The 19034-nt window shown below is 40.4% G+C and overlaps 1 protein-coding gene across 1 annotated transcript in view; it reads right to left on the minus strand.

Moving 5' to 3' along the window:
• trpc5a (transient receptor potential cation channel, subfamily C, member 5a) overlaps window positions 1-18741 on the minus strand; it is a 184851-nt gene extending 166110 nt beyond the window's left edge. Inside the window, exon 1 of the mRNA XM_031757781.2 lies at window positions 18495-18741. The gene's annotated coding sequence lies outside the window, so the exon portion shown is untranslated. The remainder of the gene's footprint in view (window positions 1-18494) is intronic.
• Between the last annotated feature and the right edge of the window lie 293 nt (window positions 18742-19034).

Consider the following 19034-nt stretch of genomic DNA (forward strand, 5'->3'; position numbering starts at 1 on the left):
GTCTTATCTGTTCATGTGGGGACTGAAAACGACACCGTCTATTGTCTGGTTACCTACAGCTCATTGCAGGGACCCTGAGAGGATACAATTCTCATTACAAAACCAGAAATCAATAACATGCCATAAAACTACATAAATATTTGAGGATGGCATAAAAGTGATGCATGGTAAAAATTTAGGGACCTTTCAGAATAAGGTCTGCATCACTTAACCTTTATGAATCTAAGCTGTGAGCCACCGCTGCGTTTTTAGCATTATGCTAAGACTTGTGTGTTTCTTGGTTAGAATAAGTGCTGTTTCAGTCTTTTGGGGACAAGATCAATTAGGCAACCTCGAAAAAGCTGCTTTATCCCACACACAGTATCCAATAGCAACAACACTTCTCAGCAACACTGGCCTAGTGAAATACTCAAATACCAAGGCCTTCAAAACGTCTGAGCAAGCATCTGAGAGATGGACTAAAATACGCCTGGTGCATGGAGGCTCTAACCACAACCCATATAAGCCAAAGGGTCCACAAACTCCAGAGGTCACTTGTCAATACGCTAAAAGGTCAGAGCCATTCAGCTAATATATTAGACGCGGTTTTACTTGGTGTATAACTAGCTCAACATACACACAGATGCATGAATATTTACAGGCCTGTGAACAAACACACAGGCTGCATTAAACATACAAACTGATGCAGAGAACAGACACAGGTGCTCACATATTTACAGCAGAAAGCCACCATGCTAAGAAGACATGAGGAGAATGACTATTGGCAGGGGCAAAGGTCAGCAGAGGACGAGGTTACAAAGAAGTCCGCATGTCAGCTGGTGTTAAGGTTTCGACAGTGTCGCCTGCCCTTTGAACCGCATGACCGTCAAATCAATGCCTTTAGATATGGAAGCAGGCTGTGTGTGTTTATGTTTGTGCGGTTTACTGTGCAACTTTATCAAAGAAAGATCTCAGCTCCAGGTAGCTCAGTTATTTTCCCTTTCCTCGTATGGTCCAGTACTTGGGGATTTCTGCTTCTCTTGCATTTATTCCAAAACTGAAGTGATTGCTGTAATTTTACTTCTGTCAAATAAAAGCTGTGTGAACTTGGCTGAAGGTATTCTGTGGGAAACTTAACACAGAAACAAACCTTTAGGCTTAAAAAGGAAATGTTAAACTTGGGGTTGAACTAATCCATAGTCGTGTCTTTGTTTGATATAATAGTTTTGCATTTGGATTGTTGACACAACATTTACACATGGAAGACTAAAGACGCCCAAACCTTTCCTGTATTATTTATATAAGTTATATAAACCTTTTGTCATTTTGAGCACCAGTCAACCACCATCAAGTTTGAATAAAGAAGTATGAGGCTGAGATGAAATCCATCCACCAAACTGTGATTTTTATTGTTAGAACAGGACTTCATGAAGACACCAACAGATACCTCTGAAAACACGTGGCTTCATTTTTTACTGAGTAACTGAAAATCCAGGGGTAAAAACTCCAGGGGTAATAGGACAAAATGAAAAGCTTAAAATCTGACTAATCCCAAACATGATGCAAAGAATAAATATTTACACATATACGCATTTCAAGAAAAATAAAATGAAAAAAACAACAACAACAAAAAAAACACACTGAAAATACCTTGACTAAACTCCCCTAACCTTTCACTTTGGGTTACCCCATGTGTCCCTTAAGCACAGGGGCATACTACAAAAAGTTAAACACAGTAAGCCTTCTTTGCGTGGGCTGGTTTGAACCCCTCAATCCCACTCCAAAACCTCAGTCTCAGATAATAGGTATGATGATGCTCGTTTCATGGCTGTTTCATCCATTATGCGACTTCTTCTGCACTACATGATCCCTACAAGTGCCACTCATTCCAATTACTGGAGTACCAATTACTATGGTGATTAAAAATGTATAAAGAACATTAAAAAAATAATAGTAACATGCAACATTGTTGCAAATAAGTCAAGAGCTTAATACTGCAAAAAAAGCTTTAATCTTGAGATTTAGTGCCCTGAAATCTCCATTACACTTTTATGTAACTGGAAAATATCAATGAATCCAGAATTATTTTGTTTTTGATGTATTTAATGGTATATTCACTTTATTATTTTCCCACTTATTTTAGCAGTTTGAAGCCTGCCGGTTGAGGAGACTATAAAATCTGAAATGATGCAAAATTTTACCTATAGCATGCGTCATTATTCCCCTGGCTTCACACTTCATGCTTAGTTTTCCCTTTGTGAATAATTTAATGTTAAATCGTGGAGATCTGCAGACTGTCACAGGAGAGATGCAGTGACCTGCTGAAGGGAACACAATAACTCTCCTCTCTCCTTCTTCTTCATGTCAGTGACCTCAGAGTCTCTCTGAACAGCTAGACTCTTCCAGCTCACAGTTCTTCCATTACATTAAGTCTAGTCTGGATCAATGCTTTTAATATCACAGACCTCTTTTGTACTTGGTTATATAACCAAAGTGGGGAGAAGAACTTAAATGTACTCAGAATGTCACAAACAACTTTGTCTCTTTTCCTCTCTTTCTTCGCAGCCATTTTCTGTTTGATTGAATTTTAATGACTTGTATTCATTGTTTCTAGATTCTGCTTCCTCTTTTCCCCAAATAATGATAGCGTATGTCACAGGGGGTGGGCTGTGGTGATGGAAAAAAACAAATTCTAGCCATTTTAATTAATAGCCAACAACTACTTGAATATTTTACACTATGATTTGCCTCGATTTGACAAATGAACATTAATATTAAAGTGTCTGTAAAGCCCTGTGCCTGTATCTGATGCATCTTACTCATAAATCTGTCTTTTTGACTTTGACTCTCTCCTTCTCAGTCTCACTCACACAGAAACACCTTCCTCTGAAGCCTACATGACTAAGCTGTGGAGGTCAAAGGCTGCACATCAAGATGTCTAGACAGCATTCTCCAGACAATTTGACATTACACCCCTTCATGACGTCACTACAGGGGTGCGTGTCTGTTTGTTTGCACGCATGTGTGCGCGTCATTGTGGTGAGAGGTGAGGACGATGTGTGTTATGACTGAGGGTCAGACTTGCAGAGTGTCTGTGACACCGTGTCTCAAACAAGCCAGCCCACCCCCCGAAAAGAATATTAAAAATTCTCTAAAAATCCTTCTGGAAGTGTTTAACAAGCACACAGATTTATTTCGTCTTCCCCCCTCTTTTGTTACTCAATGTCACTTCCCGATCTGCTCTGCTCCATCAAAAATAGATCTCACTATTTTGAGCAACAAGAAGTGTGGAGCTACTTCTGGGATGCTTCCACAACTGATGGAACTGCAGTTGGAGCACAAACAATGCAGCCCCACCCAGTGTATTCCCAAAATTACTCACAATATGTCAATTGTCAGAAATGATACGTCCTTGGAATTTCTTCTTTCACTTCACCCTCCTTCGATGCTTGTTTCCTGCTGGGGAACACGGCGGGTCTGAGCCCGCGCTGGAATGGTAGCGTTGGGCAGGGCGGCTGCTGTGTTCGCTTCGGATTACTCCTCACCCCCACGCAACCCTGTGGCTTGTCACGTGTTCCATAATGTTGTGCTGAGGACATTTATGTGCTTTTTTGTGCAGAGGAGTTTTTTTGTTTCCTGTTCTCATGCTGTCCTCCAATGAGAGCCCAGCATGAGCAGAGGTCTCTTTTTTTCCTCTTGTACTTTCCCATTTTAATGTACATTTCAGTGTTTTTTCTGTAAAGCTACCGATCTCCGACTTGTATCCTCATTTCACTGCAGGGCAACCTGCATGTGGCGAATAAAGCCTTGATTGATTGATTGATTGATTTATGGCAAGTCACATAAAAAAAGAGGTCAAATTAGTAGAGGATTATGTTCAGTACAGTCTGAGAATACAATGAATGTATCAATACTATTTTATCTACATGAGATGCAATTATTGTTTTTGACCTCTTATTAGTAAGAAAACTGCAGGGGAAGGCCGAGATCCTCTAAACTCCTATAACAGAAGATGCCATGCTATATTTTTCTGGTTAAAAAAAAGAAATTTACCAAGACTTATGAATGTTGTAGCTCACTGATCAACCACAGCACTCCCATTCATTTTAGCATTAGCAGAAGAAATGGTAACTAGATGCCAATAACAATTCTTCCATGTTCAGTTTAATACACATGAATATGACACTGACGGCTGTGTTTTAATGCCTGAATTATTTGTTCCCATTTGTAAGTGTTGTTAAGTGTTAAATCTAGATCAGTGTCTTAACACTAAGTAATTTACTTTACAACCTCTTTTTTTAGAAACTATACTAAAAACACGCAGGGTGTTCTTCCGTCTGGGAATGAGTGTGTACTTACCCAATGAATAAGATTCATTTGATTCGTCTGTTTGTGCTCCACATCCAACAATCCATCTTGCTTTAGCTTTGTTTAATCTCTAAATATTTACACAAGAGTAAAACTAGTATGCGGTAACACAAACACAACGTCTGGCAGCTTTAACTAGAGTGAGAGGTTTGCCAAGCTCCTCCTGCACGGAGCCCAGGTTGAGACACTGAAAAGCATTTTTTTCTCTGATGGTTACATCACCAATAAATAGACGGAAGCCCTGACTAATCAATGCAGTCCATTAACTCCATTTACAGAAATGAAAATGTCTCCGGTATCCACAAAACCATAAAGAACTTCTACAAAACCATCCATAAAAACATAATTGTTCCTAATCAGTATTAGCCAAAATTCAACTTATTGTGTTAGATTGTGCTGAAATATTACCCCATTAATTAACTGCACAGGAAGTACTTGGATCATTGTCATGCTGTAGTGCTTTCCTGAATAATGAACGCAGCTGGCTGCTGGACGCTGTAGTTTGATTTACGTCTTTATTGACAGCCATTCGAGACAAAGAACTGCAGGACTTGAGGGAGCACTTTGTGCATGTCAAATTAACGTTTCATTTCAAGACCAGAACAAAAGAAAACAGAAAGAAGCCAGAAGGATCATGACAGGCGTATTGCAATAATGGAGAAATCTGTCTGCAATATAAGAGGTACGACGTCTAGCTCAGAAAAACATTATCCCATCCAATGAAATTATATTTAACATCATGTTTTAGCTTTTCTGTAAACCTTTGCTTTTATGATGACTTCCCATTTCTTCCCTTCCTAACTGGATACAGATCCTTGGAATAGCATACATCAAAATCCAGAAGGTTTGGTTACTACACTACGTGGGAAAACGCTGGTGTTGTACATATGTACAAAAGAGTCTGTATCACTTTGTTTTTTAAATGCTGGAATACAAAAGTGATCCGACTTGACGTTTAGTGAAGGTTTGCCTAGTTTATACCCATTTTAACAACACTGTTACTCTAACACAGCTGCAAGTAGTTCAACAAATAAGTATTGTTATTTTTCCCCCATAATACTAATTACTTTACCATTTTAAGTATTTCTGGAATCTTCCCCCTTTTTTGAGCTGATCAAACTAATTATTTTTGACTATACTGAATTACTGTAAAGTAGAGCTGTGCGATATGACCAAAATCTCATATCCCGATATAAGAATTCTATCATCCCGATAACGATATAAATCACAAAAATGTAACATTTTCTGTAAATTCTGTGAATGTCGGGCAGCTCGACTTGCGGGAAGTGTTTCCAGCTGCGCGTCATGTACCTGGAGTCGAGTGTTTTAACAGATGCATAAAACGATACATTTTTAGACATAGGTTGTAACGGCCGCCGTTTTCTTTGTGAGTATTTATTACACAGCGTGCTGCGGGGAAAAGCCTGTTCTAACGTTTGAGTCTAAGGTTTGTTTTTTAGCACCTGGCGGCTCTTGTTTTGCTTCTCATCCGTAAATAATCTGCTCTTTCACGTGATTGAGTTTATTTTGAAAAGTCTCAACAGGATCTTGAGCTTTATTGTGAAGGGTTTATGTGGAACATAAACAAGTGGACACGCGATGGTGTTACCGTCGTTGTTGCTAACGACAACGCATAAAAACAAGCGCTTGTCCGTCCGTAGTGTGGTTATATTAAATATAGGAGAAAGAGAGAAATTACGAAATGAATATAGCCACTACAGTGACCATCAAAACGATGAAAAAATATTGCCGTAAACAGTTTATTTTGCGACACCACGAAACAAACGATAGCATAAAATGAAACTATAGACGTTTTTATATCGTCATCCGATATATATCGTTATATCGAACAGCCCTACTGTAAAGTTTAAGGAGTCCCTACCTAAAAGTATGAGAACACATGAACACTGGAGCAGCTACGTTGGACAAGTTGAGGAAGTTTGCTTGGGAAAATTATAAATAGAACCTAAACAAAAATCACACTTTCAGTTCAGGTTAAATTTTAATTACTTTTATGTTAGCATAGAAAACCTGTAACACAACAACTAAAGTCAGTATCTGAGCTATGAAGTGTTACTGATGTAAACGGATGCTCTGTTGAAGCAGTTCGGCAGAACTGTTTTGAGTTCTGCCAATTATGCCAAGGTTTACTGTCCAAAAAGTGACACTTGATTCTAAATGTTATTGTAATACATGATCTAAAGCAGCGGTCCCCAACCTTTTTTGCGCTACGGACCGGTTTATGCCCGACAACATTTTCACGGACCGGCCTTTAAGGTGTCGCGGATAAATACAACAAAATAAAACTGGTACCGGTACCGAAAAAAAGAAGATTTATTCATAACACACGTGAAAAGACCCAGGAAAACCGAGTTAACGATAAAAACGATAACAAAATAACGCTGAAAACCGATAAAAACCCTGAAAACCATACATTTCACACCTGAGCCTCAACTCTCGCGGCCCGGTACCAAACGACTCACGGACCGGTACCGGTCCGAGGCCCGGGGGTTGGGGACCGCTGATCTAAAGGATTCCTTGTTTCCAGAAATTGCATGTTTTGTTGATTTAGGGCAGCAGTGAAAGATCTTTAGGGTTGTGGATAAATGATGTGCAGTTAATTCACAGTCAGGACTCATGTATTAAAAAAAAAAAAAAGAAAAGAAAAAAAAAAGATAACTCCTCCTCACAAACTACTAAAGAATCTGTACTTAAGTGGCACCCTGAGGCAGGTGTAGGCGATAATTATACTGTACATTAGCTGTGTTGGAGCAGCTAATCTGATAATAGTGTGTATAACGTAAAAAGAAGAAAAAAAGAAGAGGTGACCATGTTTTCCAAGCTCCATGGAAATGTCCGGTATATTCCTATAAACAGTCAAAAGCATAAAGATATTTGGAAAATATAATTAGTTCTAACAATATACAACAAAGTGAAATGAAGTCCTCACCTTCCAGGACACAGACAGGCAATATTTGTGGTATTGTAGTTAAAAATGACACAAACTAGGGTCGTCAAAAAATGAAAATAAAAAAATCTCAGATACTAATCAATACAATTACTATCAGATTGGGCACTCATTTGCACAAGTATCAGTACCAATAGTGCCGTCTTTGTCTATTCCAGTTGACAAATGTGTGGGACTAATAAAGGTTATCTTATCTTATCTTAAATAACTGCAGACAGTCAGGCACAAAGCTCCTCCTTCACTGACAGCTGAAGTGTTTGACATTCACAACACTAAACAAAGCTTCAGGAGGAATTTTGAGAGGTCAGCCTAACCCCCGTTTCAAGAAAATTCACGTACTAAACAATTATCATAAATGTTAACCTGACAGAGCACATGTTAACGTTAGCTGCTTAACTATTAGCAATTACCCTTTAGTCACAAATCCAGCCTCAGGAGGTCACAAGCTAATGCACTCCCAATAATTGGCACTAGGATAATTGGAATGGGTGCATCGGGAAGCAGAACCGGAATAAAATCTTTAAAAGAAAAAAAAAAAAGAAAAAGAAAGAAAAGCAGATTCATCTGCACCCAAACATACCTTTATCCAATGGCAACATTATCCATCTTTATAACCCCGTTACCTTAATGGTAACATGGCAGTCAAATAAAGGTAACAGCTAACCACTTTGGTTAATAATAAAATGGCAACATTAATGTGGGAGTTAAGCCTCTACCATTACATTTTATATTATGTAATTTTACAGGATAACACAATCATTTGTCTCTAGAAACTACGGTTTCTCTTAGCCTTCAATCACCCAAGTATCATACATTCTGCCTCTGCCTTAAGTGTTTTATCTGATGTAGGTTACGACACGTTTGTAATTTACACATCCACGAGTATGTGAGGGTCCACTTGGATCCAAGTAACATAAATTCAACTGAGGGTGAATGCAAGGACGTCCCCATACCCTCTAATTTGTTGTAACCGGGTTCAAATACATATGCACGTCTCCTCCAAGTGAAGTACAAAGTCATGTAGTCAGCACCACTGCTTTGTGCAGCGTCAGCTTTGGAAATCCCAGCTTTAACCTGTCTGATCTCTCGAACCAGATAACAAAGTTCAGTTTAAAATCAAGATACTAAGACGAGCATTAAGCCATTCAGTTGACAAATCGTCCAATAAAATTTTCTGTCAGAAAGCCTGTAATGATTGTGTGACTGTGTGTGTGTGTGTGTCCCCGTCCTTTGGCTCATTAGCTCAATGTCCCGAGGGATCGTTTTGAGGCTGCTGTTTTGAAGGACTGGCGATGATGTCCCACTCAATAATAATATGACTCTACTACCAGCTGTATGTGTGACGTGTGTGTTCTCTGCTAATAAAGCATATATGACACTGATTAGTGTGACGCTACCATTGTGTAAATGTAAGTGTGTTTCCATGCGTTTGTGTACAGAGTGATAAGTGATCACTCTGCTGATTAACAGCACCACCACTTCCTGCCCTACCAAAACAACTGCATTAGGTGTGTGTGTGTGTGTGTGTGTGTGTGTGTGTGTGTGTGTGTGTGTGTGTGTGTGTGTGTGTGTGTGTGTGTGTGTATAATGTGACTGGATCAGCCACTTCTGGTGCTATCACACTGAATGGATACCTGTGATCAGTGGTTATTGCTGATAACAGGTTATATAAGAGATATAACCTGTATGTGCAATGACATCCACCATCATTATCATCCATTGTAATCGGTGATAAACAGAAAGCTGCCCACATTATGTAATAAGTATCTAGCAGTTGCATAAAATGCATGTAAAAATCTCTGTTTAAAACGTGAGCTTTTTCACTGGTTGATAACAAGGTCAGAGCTTTTTTTTTTTTTTTTGTAGTTCTGGTGCCTAAACCTAACCAGCATCGCAAACTGACCTCCAGTTGCTAAACATGCAATAATATATTTATTTGCAACATTTAGCATTACACCTGCACCAGGCAAGTGTTTAATCACAAAAAAGCTTGTTTAAGAAGTGGCTGAAAGACTTAAAAACAGCCAACGTGTAACAATGACTGCAGTTATCATTTTTTTTTCCATATGAATTAAGATCTGAAAGAATGGTTAGATTAATGTAGAGACGTAGAGTACCTGTGTTACATTAAGGCCCAATGGTCTGCAACATCATCAGTGTCACTTTTATATATGCTTGCTCTTACGGCACATAAAGCCGCTGCAATTCTCCTGAACGATAGGTGTCGCTACTCAGACAATACCACCACATCAAGGCTGACATAGGAAGAGAAGAAGCAAACACTTTTTTTTTTCCATAAAAAGTTTCAAGTGTTCAAACTGTTGCCTCCCTCTGTATGTCTGCATCTCTCTGAGCTTCTGTTTTGGAATATCATTAAAATGGCAGTAAAACTGACACCATCGTACACTTCTGTCCTCAACCCAGCTGTGGTGGCTGCAGCACAAAGCACCAGATTACCAAAAATAAATAAATAAATAAATAAATAAAAACAAAAGAAAAAAGAAAGAGCGAGACCAAAAAGGCAACATGTGCCAGCAGGTGCGACATCATCTTTGGCACATAGCATAGCGTGGTGAGCATAATAACAGCCTTACACTTCTGTGAAGTGAGACCAAAAAAAAACAACAAAAAAAACCAAAAGAGGTTGCCTTTGCGTGTTTACAATTTTATACGTTTTGTTTGGAGGGAATATTTGACCTTCTTTTCTTGTTCGTTTCAGTATTAATGTAGCTACTTTTTGATTATTTATTTATTGAGATGCAACAAATTGCACAAAAGACTTAACTTTACATCAAAGATTTTTTTTATGTTTGCTGGAAGAGACATTTAGATTTTTAACTTACTTTTTGTTTAATTTTACATATATTGTTTGGTCGAATGAGTAAGACAGATAAACGCTGGAATGGCCTGTAAACATGGTTATAGTGGAAAAAAGAAGCCAGTTTCTCTTTGTTTCCCTCCCCACCATTGTGGGTTTTTCTATTTAAATAATCTTTTTTTTCTGAACATAGACTACTGCCTTTCGGCGAACTCGGAGTAGGGTGCATTTGTTTGCAGCTGGAAAAGAGTGCCGTTAAAACAGCGCCATTTTTTTTTTCCGTTGACTGCTTCTCTTAGCTTCAACCAACATTAGCAGCAAACTTACTCATGGGCAAATAAATAAATAAATAAATAAATCGCTCTTGTAAAAACGATCGGCAGAAGGCTCAGCCTATCATTGATAGTCGATAAATTTGTCCCATTGCCCACACAGTGTGTGAATGGGTGGATGACTGAATGTAGTGTAATGCGCTTTGGGGTCCATAGGGACTAAGTAAAGCGCTATACAGATACAGGCCATTTACCAACCTTAATTTACACTTGACAGTTGTGTCATGAGTTGTTGAACTACAACTAAACACAGAGCACCCAGGTCCACCAGCACTTCGACTTGTTGTGACAAAGGCTCTGTTAAACTTTTCACACCACAGTCCCACCTGTAGATTACAGCTGCTTGATTATGCCAAAAATCCTGATCACAATTATTTTGGTCAGTAATCAAATATGAATTTGTTGATTTGAAAAAAACAAAAACTACAGATCTGTATTGTCCTTGATGCACATCAAAGCTCTAATGTACCACAGATTGTGTTGACTGAAATTCTGCACACTCCTGCAAATTAAAGGGCTACTGTGGCTCTGTAAGACAGGATAAAACAAAAGCATCACCGTAAAAAAAACAGGAAGTGCAGTAGTTAATTTGTACTTAATTATCTTTGTCTTAAAATCGCTGGGAGCCAAAATCGCAACTGAAAATATATTTTTATGTATTGCACGGCCCCGATGCAGATCATAAATAGTGAATAATGCAATTAAAAGAAAGCAATGCCTATAAAGACAATCCATTTAGCAATTACATTTTCCACCCCAACGTGCTACAACTCTGAAGGCAATTTGATAATACATGATGATGATGAAATTTCTAGGAGGTTGTGCTGGTGTATGTGTGAGTATGCACTGCAACACGTGCAGTCCTGTCATGTATCAATGCATGCTCAGTCGAGTGTGCAGGCATCTGAAGTGTGCTCACTGTGTGTGTGTGTGTGTGTGTGTGTGTGTGTGTGTGAGAGATGAGGTATCATGGCAATCATTTGCCTTCCAAGCGTCTCCTGAAAGGTCATTGTGACTGTTATTATAGAGAAGAAAAGAAGAGTGGACATGAGGAGAAAGACGTATTGGTTTCACAATCCTGGTGCTAAAATTGTGACATTTTGACCCACTGTTTTGTAATTACCATCACATGACTCTGGTTTTGCAGAGAGAAAGGCCTCAAAAGAGTGTGCATTAGGAGGCAGGAGTCATGGTGCTGTAGGAGCCCAGGAAACAAGATCACATCAACATCAATCACATGAAGTACCTTGATTTCTTTTCCCCCCCTGGACTTTTCACACTTCATTTCATTTTCAGTCGCTGTGAAGTCCATACTCCACAACCATGTTCACCCAGCCATTACTGTAAAAACAACAATCTACACTGCGGACCAATGTACCGTTACACACTTTACTGGGAGAATAGACTGGAAGGGAGACGGAGGAAGAGAAGAATGGGGAGGATGCTGAAAGGGGTGAGATAAGAAGAGAGGAAAAAAAGGAAGGGGACTAAACAGAGACTGAGCTATCATTTTAAAGAAGAAGTAGTAATACAGCAAGGCGAGGGGAGAGAAACCAAAGGAAGACCCAAAATAGAAAATCAAGCAGAGAGAGAGAGAAGCAAGGAAAGACAAAGAGGTTGCGTGAGATAGACAAGACACTCGACGTCACAGCTTTGCCTTTGAGTGAAGCGATGAGAGGAGAACGGAGAGCAGGGGGAAGAAGAAAGGAAGATGAAGGGGGAGAAAAATAAGACAGGAGGAGGACGAGTGGAGCGAAAGAATGACAAAATGAAGGCAAATGAGCTAAGTGAAGGAGTCGGAGTTAGAGAAGGAAGGAGAAGTGATGGAGGAAGATCAAAGAGGGAGCAGCATGGAAAAGGGATCATCAGTGAGTGATGAGAAGGAAAAGGGGGGAGAGAAGAGAGTCCAGGCAGGATAAAGTGCACTGCCTGTGTTTCACTCTGCTGCACAAAACAATCACAAGCCAAGCACCTCTCTCTCTCTCTCTCTCGAAAATAAAAGAGTGGAGGAGGAACAAAAAGAGCGAGACAGAGGATGGATGAGTGATGGAAAGAAAGAGAGAAAGGACTGTGGTAGTTTAAAAAAATGAAAAGTCCTCACCCACACAGGTCAGAGCTGAGCAAAAAAACCCAAAACACTTCCTGTCAGCTGAAACCCAGCTTCATATCACACATGTGAAAACTCAAAGAGCTCCAAACCCCATCGCAACACCAGCAACAGCTGCACATTTACTTATTGCTCGTTTAATGACATCACAAGCCTACAAAATGAAAACAAAATGAAAGAAAATAAAAAATATTCCTGCTCAAGCTTGAGGCCGACAGTCTCTACAAACTCACAGTGAAAAGCCAAATCTGTGTTAATGTCAGCAGGCAGAAAGGAGCAAATCCTCATTCACAGAGGATGATTCTTTTCTTAATAAATGCTCAAACCTCTTTCTGCAGTAGCAAATTCTGTAAACCTGATTTTATCCTCTATTTAATACTTTTTCCATATTTTTTCTGTTAGTCGTCCTGCATTAACCCTTTACCAATCAGGGGCAGCAATATACTAGTGAGAAGCTTAGGGTAACATCACATTGAACCCTGTATGAGATCAAGTTCCCCCTTTCCCTGCACAGTCTGCTATTTTGTTAAAAAAAAAATTAATTCTTTAAGCCACTTTTTCCTCCTTTACAAAAAGGACCTACCAAAGAGTCCCACAGAGCAGGACTTAGCAAAAATGATTCTGCACTGTGCACGATACTGCTACTCCCAGCTCATCATTTTTCAAAATGCACAGTGACTGTCGAGATGATGCATACTTTAGTCCAAACCAGGACCGACCTTTTCTTCTTTCAGCTGCTCCCTTTAGAAGTTGTAGTCGATCATTTTCATGATCACCTCCATCTCACCCTACCCTACACATCCATGAATCTTCTCTGTGGTCTTCCCTTTTTCTTCTTACTTGGCAGCTCCATCTTCAACATTCTCCATCCAGTATATCCGCTATCCCTCAGTTCCACATTTCCAAACCATCTCAGCCTTTCCTCTCTACCCTCATCTCCAAACTGCCGAACCTCAGCTGTCCCTGTGATGCACTCGTTTCCAATCTTGTCCCTTCTGGTCAAGCCAATGAAAATCTGAACATCTTGTCTTTTTCTCAGAGCCACCGTCTCCAAACAGTAAGTCACAGCAGGTCTCACCGCTATCTTGTAAACCTTCTTCTTCATCTTTCTGGCACAAACTACCCCCAACACTCGTCTCCACCCACTCCAACCTGCCTGCACTCTCTTCGTCACTGTCTGCTTTGAATGGTCGATCCCAGGTATTTGAACTCATGCACACATGTACTTCCATCCCTCTTCTCTCCGGAGCTTACCTCCACCTCTCCAGGATTTCTTCCACCTGCTCCCTAGTTTCACTACAGGTGTCTGAACCTAACAAGCACCTAAAAAATTAAAAACATCTGGAATTGGAAAAAAAAACAAAAACAAAACAAAAAGAAGAGGGGGAAGAAAGAAGCCAAACACAAAGGTCTAATTAGGACGTGAAGCACAGTCTCCTGAGGCTCATGTGGGTACCTGCTGGTTAACATGGTCTCAATGGTGCATGTTTCAGGCACAACAACAGTAACAGAGTAAAAAAAACAAAAAACATTTTAAGGAGAAAACCTTTCTTGGGAATTTGCCTGTAAAACACATGATATGTGAGCAGCGAGAGTAGGAAAGGAGAAAATAGGTGTAAAGTGCTGACAACAGCTTACACAAGGTGAGAAGCAAACACAACACACTGAATTCGCACATGATGTTATCCAGTGACTTGTTGCCCCCCCTTCCTGTCTCCCTCACGAGTTGCAGACACACAGACGCCAAATCTGTGTGACTTTTGTCAATTACAACATAAACATGTTTAAAGCAGTCATGCTACTCCGGACTAAGCCCATGTATTGTGGGCCTACAGACAAGGCAAATCAAACAGTTAAGACCAAATATGACCCATAAAAGAGCTAATAAATGCTATCTGGGTACAGCCATACATACAACCCAATTCACTGTAAAACCTTTCTTCTCCACAAAATAAGGCAATGTGGGGGTGAATCTGTATGCATTCACAAATCTAAATATATCCAAGCCTCTTCAAACAAAAAAACCCCAAAAAACATGAAATTCAGTCAATAACGGTGGACCACGCATCATGTTAACAAACCTGGTGGATGATCACCTTCAGCTGCTCCTTTTTCACATGTTCAGATTTTAGATTAACAGACAAGCTGCAGCCACCTGATAATGTTCAACAATGCAAACACCAACTCCACTGGTTCTCTTATGCATGTTAAAGCCCTCTCTCAAAGCACTTTTACTCCCATGCTTTGAGTTCTCCACTTTTATTCATCACTTTTATCTCATTTTTTCATACCTCGCCTCTTTCCCCAGCACCCTTGTTGACGCTTGTGAAATGCTAGATGCTGCTCGTCAACTTTCCATCATTTATTGTGCGATTTAGGAAAAAGAAAGCACACAAACCTGACTCCAGTATAAGTCTTTAGAGCTCTAGCTGCACATCTTAAATGCATCCCTCTCTGCAGCTGCTGAGGTAACATTTGGACAAAGCACAAAAAAAGATTGGGGGGGGGCCTCACTGAAGTGCGAAGTGTTGCATAATCGACACCATCGGAACAAACAGCGGAAAAACATGAAAAATACTGACATTTTGTGTCTTGGGAGACGTTCTGTGTCAGAATATATAAAGGTGGATGAGACTGGCTTCCCATCTGCTTCGATGTTGTGATATTAGTCAGTGTTTTGAGCTGAATCTTCCTCAGACATTTAATGTGTTATGTTGATTTCATTTGATAGATATTTTTCCCCTACTCAGTGTTAATTATTAGATTTGCCAGGGTGATAGATAAGCCAGTATTGGCCATTTGCTATATTATCTGATATATTCGCATTTAAAATGATGAATGAAAATGTAAAAGGTAATAAAGAGACAGGGAACTTTGCAACATCTCTGTTGGAAACACCACAAACACAATCAGTGTCTGATCCGAGCAGAGCCAAAGAGAGCTTAAAGGGGTAATCCATCACTTCTTCTCACATTGAAACTACATAACTATCGGCCGATATATCAGAAGATCAGATTTTTTGAATCAAGCTAAACAGTAGTTTGTTTAGTTTGACATTTAACTTACATGAAAAAAAAAAAAATACAGTGACTGGATACAATCCACCAAGCACCTCGATCCTGAAGGATACCTGCACTCCGTTCTCATTCCCGAGGCACAATATACTGACGATTTGTCAAGTCCCGCGGCGTTCCTGAGGAATGCAAGAGGTGACCTTCCGCGTTCTTATGCTACACGCCGGGTTATTGATGAAATCCAGTAGAATGACGCTCCCATGGTAGTACTCGGAATACATGGTAATACCAGCCCTAACCCTAACCCGAACGTTAACCAGCACTTTAATAATTTTAGATAGTGTTTTCCAAAGCAATTTAAGTAAAACGAATGTACATGTGCGGATTCATTCCAAACTGTTCTCATGTTTCCTCATTTTTCCGATCTCGTAATCTAGGGGCGTGTTGGGTGCCTGGAAACGTAATATATCGACAATTTGTCACCTAGCGTAAAATACTATGCTTTGGGAGTAAGAACGTGTTGATACCTGCACACAGATCTCTTTCTGATATTTTGATGTGAATACCAACAAGAAGTCTGCTAATATTCCTTATTTCAGTTTCATATGTTTGTGAAAGATATTACCCCAAATGGTAAAGAATTTCCAAAAAAATAAAATAAAATCTGGATCTAGATCAACTCCAGGCGTTAATCACAGCCAACCATAGACTCTGATAAGACTCTAAAGACACTACTGAAAGACTGAAGTCTGTCATCACTGCTTCCTAGAGATGCAAATCAATTTTTAGTCGCTATAGACTCTAAGATGTAGCAGAGACTGGCGATCTGGTAGAGGCACAATTCCAGAAACTATAACTATATAAATACTAAGACTTTTCCCCATCACGCTCCAGATGAAAATTTACCACAAAACCGTTGATCAATGTATCACATACAGAAGCAGGTTTTTGTGTTTCTCCTGAAAAAAACAATCCAAAAGTGTTGATTTAACTGGAGCATCAAGACAAGGAAAAAGACTCAAGACAGTATGAGCATTTACGAGCACGCAGCATCTTCATCAAAACTAGCATCTTTGTAAATGTGACATTAAAAAAGTAACTCTGACACTGAAACTAATGGAAAACTACTTCAGAGTAAGGTTGATATAAGATGTCCATAACTTATGATCTATTATACATTCAAAGAAATAAAAAACAAAAACTGAACGCATAAATTGAACCAACCACAAAGCTCTTTGTCGCAGGTAATTAACAGAGACACAAAACAGACAAACAAATGACTAAAACAACGCATTAATCATCAAAACTGAATTGTGTCAAATGACTAATCACGTTAATTGTTAAAAAGAAAAAAAAAAGGTCTCCTCGAATCTGCTCCAGCAACAAATATTAAGCTGCTGCTTCTGTTGTAATTACTCGTGATAATTAGGAGGATCTAAATTATTTTGCTGTCCTTTTGTCCCCACTCACACAAACATGTCGGCTTTCCCTCACAAAGGCATGGAGCTCGGGCTGAAATGAACGTTTCACAGTTGCTGACAAGCTGATGTTTCGCAATTAATTAAAATCTCAAGATACAACTGGGTGCAATAATTGTTCCTTTGCTGCTGGATGTTCGTGTTGTGGAGCCACTGTTGTCTGTGTGTGTGTGTAAACTTAATGTTTTGTCTGACATTTCAACATTTCAAACGAAGCTCCCCGTCAGGAGGAAAAGGGAAACACTTGTGTGTGTTGGGGGGGGGGGGGGGGGTCGTTAATATGCAGGAAAAACCCGTTGGGTCCGCGGTGGCGCGCTAACGTGCGTGCGCACTCATAAAAACAACACACGCGCACGTTCTGCAGCTCCATCCGTCTCTTCTCACTTTTTTAATTTATTTATTTTTTATTTCTTCTGTTATGTGCTCTCATATACGCGCGCGCACGTGTCAGCATGAACACAGAAAAGCACAGTCTACTCACACGTGCACCCCCCCCCCCAAAACACTGCACAACATCCGTCTCGCACAAGCAAAACGCACGAACGCGCAAGAACCGAGCCTTCAGAGACCCACACAAACTCTGCAGCCCTCCTCTCTCTCCTTCTCCCTCTCTCTCTCTCACACACACGCGGGCGCGCGCGCACTCCCTCTACACCCCCTCTCTTTCCAGCATTAGTCAATAGAGTCAGGATACATAAACCACCCACCAGTCACCCAAAGCATCTCCCAGCCAAACCCTACCTCTCTCCCTCTGCAACAACACACATACAACCCGCAACAGCCTGAGCAAGAACAGGACAAGAACAGCAACACAATTGAAAGCGCAGACTCTCAAATTCTTAAATTAAATCAGACCAAGTGCCCAGAATTCACAAACAGTAACACGCCACGGCACGAATTCAGGTAAGCAGCATATCCAGGTTGGCTTATCAGCACGTATGAAAGCAGCTCCAGCTCAAGTGTGAAGGTGTAATACAGTCAGAACATGTGGGAGGGATGGACGAGAACTGTGGCACAAATTCAGTCTTTCTCTGGGTTTAAAGCACATCTGAGACACTTCAGTCTTTTTTTTAATTTGTTGTTGTTGTTAAGACCAGGCGTGTGGAGGCAGATCTTAGTTGAGGACAAGCCGAATATAAAAGCAGTAAAAGTACCAGCTTTATTGGCCCTTCATTGCTGCTCTTGCTTATGTTAAAACTGACGCTTCAACACCATGGCCGACGTTTAATTTTGGGAAAACAGGTACAGCCGAGCGCTGGCGCCGTTTCCAGGCAGCCTTTCAGTTATCTTGTTTATTTTTTTTTTTAAACCGGCCACAGCTCCAGTCAATTAATCAATTACGGACGCTTACAGGTGTTAATTCGCGCCGTTTGCCGGTTTAAGCCGGATTTAGAAGAAGAAGAAAACAGTCATTGTTTGGTGGCTCTTACCTTTTTGTCCGGAGATCTTGTTTCTCCGTTGGTGTGGGGAAAAATAATAATAAAAATAATTTAAAAAAAACGGCTGCTGCGCTCCTCCAAAATAATGTTAACTCCCTTCTCCCCGGTCTCGCGCACTTCACGTGCGGAGCTTTCTCACTCTCTGTGTTCTCTGCGCTTGTCTGTCCGTCTTTCTGTCTCTTCTTTTCTCGCGGGATTTCCTCCTCCACCTTCCACCCGTCTTCTTGTGCTTCTCCTCCTCCTCTTCTTCTTCTCTGCTGCTTCTTCTTCTTCCACCACCTTCTTCTTCTTCAGCTCGTCTTCCTCGCGCCACCCGGACGAAGACGGAGCGGCTCGCGACGCTTGTGCTCGTGCTGCTGATGCTGCGCCTCCATCCTGACGCCGGCGGCTGCTTCAGCGGGAGATAGGAGAGATGTTCTCTGTGTGTGTGTGTGTGTGTGTGTGTGTGTGTGTGTGTGTGTGTGTGTGTGTGTGTGTGTGTGTCTGAAATCTAAATCCTGTAGCTACAGGTGATGATTTTTTTTTAAATCC

Source organism: Oreochromis aureus, linkage group 3 (genome assembly GCF_013358895.1).
Source record: "Oreochromis aureus strain Israel breed Guangdong linkage group 3, ZZ_aureus, whole genome shotgun sequence".
NCBI classification, from domain to species: Eukaryota; Metazoa; Chordata; class Actinopteri; order Cichliformes; family Cichlidae; genus Oreochromis; species Oreochromis aureus.